Source organism: Myotis lucifugus, unplaced genomic scaffold (assembly GCF_000147115.1).
Source record: "Myotis lucifugus unplaced genomic scaffold, Myoluc2.0 scaffold_107, whole genome shotgun sequence".
NCBI classification, from domain to species: domain Eukaryota; kingdom Metazoa; phylum Chordata; class Mammalia; order Chiroptera; family Vespertilionidae; genus Myotis; species Myotis lucifugus.
In genome coordinates, this window is record NW_005871155.1 from 1,841,390 (window position 1) to 1,843,882 (window position 2,493).

General features: G+C 45.2%; 1 pseudogene; it reads left to right on the forward strand.

Annotated features, from left to right (window-relative positions):
• Nucleotides 1–1,077: 1,077 nt before the first annotated feature.
• Nucleotides 1,078–1,697, forward strand: LOC102431794 (annotated as a pseudogene).
• Nucleotides 1,698–2,493: the final 796 nt, after the last annotated feature.

The window sequence follows — 2,493 nt, forward strand, 5'->3', positions numbered from 1 at the left end:
TTTTCTTTGAAATATTGAAGTTAAAGGAAATGTGGAGGGCAGTAATTGAATCAAGCATAGCATTTTATTGATGATTGTTAAAGCTGATTGATAGGATGTGGAGCTGAGGAGAGAGTTGGGGCTAGTGATAGAAATACAAATGTGAATGCTGTGTCAGGGTAAGGATCTTGGTGTACATGATATTCTCATACTACTTGAAGTGGACAGCTGCAGCTTTACAGCACCAATCAAGGGTGACCCTGAAGGAGAGTGGTGAAGGAAAATCCTCCAATAGGCAGAACCTGGAGTACACGCTGAGTTCACTTTGTTTGGAGGGAGAGACGGCCAGAAGTGTGGATCTACCTTCATTATGTGAACAGTTGTGCAGTTGGGCTGGATATCATGGGACTTGGAAGAAACAGGTTTGGAAGATTGGTGACAAGGAAGCCTGGGGAAGAGGTATGTGGAAGGATCTCTCAGGATGGGCATAGACTCTGAAGATATTTGTAGCCCACGTAAAACTTGCCAAACAGCATATACTACAGAGGAGGCACTTAATTTTCAGGTGAAGTAAGTGACACATCCTGTATATATCAACCGGCCACTTTCCCCATTCACCCAGTGCTTCCTCCATGGACCCATGAACAAAGTGGCTGTGGTTGCAGGGATGGAAGCTGTGAGTGAACTCAGCAATAGGGCTTTCCATTACCAAGGCTGACCTGGCCAACGGAACTGTTGAACGTCGAATCTGCTCACAGCAGAGAACAACACAGAGCCCTGAAATGGTACTAAGGGGACCAGCCAGCCATCTGGTGTCAGATTGATTACATTGGACCTCTTTTATCATTGAAGGAGTAGAGATTTGCCCTCACTGGAATAGACATTATTTTCATAGAGGTAAACAACAGGAGAAACAGCTAAAAACATAGTAATAGTTGCCTTTGGTAATTAGGACTGCATGTGGGGAGAGGGCTGGCCCTCAATTCTTCATTATAATAAGTCTTTTAATAATTTTTATTTTGAAACCATAATGATATATTTCCTTGATTAAAAAAAATTAATAATAAAAGAAATAAGAAAGAAAACCACACTGGGCCCCGGCTGGGCCTCGCGCGGGGTGGGCCCTCCTGGCTCCCCGCTCCGGCTCCGGCTCCACCATGGCTCCCAAAGGCAGCTCCAAGCAGCAGTCCGAGGAGGACCTGCTCCTCCAGGATTTCAGTCGCAACCTCTCAGCCAAGTCCTCCGCACTCTTCTTCGGGAACGCCTTCATCGTGTCCGCCATCCCCATCTGGTTATACTGGCGAATATGGCATATGGATCTTATTCAGTCTGCTGTTCTGTACAGCGTGATGACCCTTGTAAGCACGTATTTGGTAGCCTTTGCCTACAAAAATGTGAAATTTGTACTCAAGCACAAAGTAGCACAGAAGAGGGAAGATGCTGTTTCCAAAGAAGTGACTCGAAAACTTTCTGAAGCTGATAATAGAAAGATGTCTCGGGAGAAAAAAGATGAAAGAATCTTGTGGAAGAAGAATGAAGTTGCTGATTATGAAGCTACAACATTTTCCATCTTCTATAACAACACCCTATTCCTGGTCTTGGTCATCTTGCATTGGTGTCATGAAAGGAAAATTGACTTAATGGGGGGCATCCTACTTCCCTCCTTGTTTAGCTGGATTTGCTATTTGGCCAGAAACAACCACTACACTAGGTCTTAACCGTATTTAAAATCACTAGGAAGCGCAAGACCATTGCTTTGGTTGCAACAGGAGTAACTCAACACAACTCCCTCCACTAAACACTTCCTTAATCATTTCCCTGCCTCCATGAGCCCAGAATTTAACTCACCAGTCAAACTCAGCTTAGGAAGAGGCAATGGTTCCACTGGAACAGGACGGTATGGAAACAAGGTACACAGCCCTGGTTCTACCGGAAGGGCCATAGTTCACTGACACCACCACTGCAACAATCTATAATTAAATGAAAACCATCATGTCAGAAAATTCTAAGCAGAAAAGGACAAAGGAATGCCACTGGTGAGTATTGCAAAAGGAGGCACGCTGTGCAAGACGGATCCATTCAGTGCGGTGGCCCAACCATCCAAAGCTCATCGTTCTCATGAGAACACTCTTGCTCTGAGGGGAGACACATTTCCTTTCTTTCATTTCATATTTGCTTTCAAGGCAAACCAGCTGGTCAACACACCAAAACAACACTCCTCAGGTATCCAACAAGAGACACCTAAATGTCTCCCTGAATTTTAAGTCTTACTAAATTTGAATTAATAAAAGTTTCATTTTAAAGTGATATGTGGCTGCCGGGCTGGCATGGCTCAGTGCTGGAGCGTCGACCCCAGAACCAAGGGATCCCCGTTTCATTCCCCAGTCACGGGCCCGTACCTTGGTTGCGCGCTAGGGGGATATGTGAACCGATGAATGTTCTCTCATCATTTGATGTTTTCTCTCTCCCCTTTCCCCAGCCTCCTTCTCCCCCCCGCCCAATTCTTTTCCACTC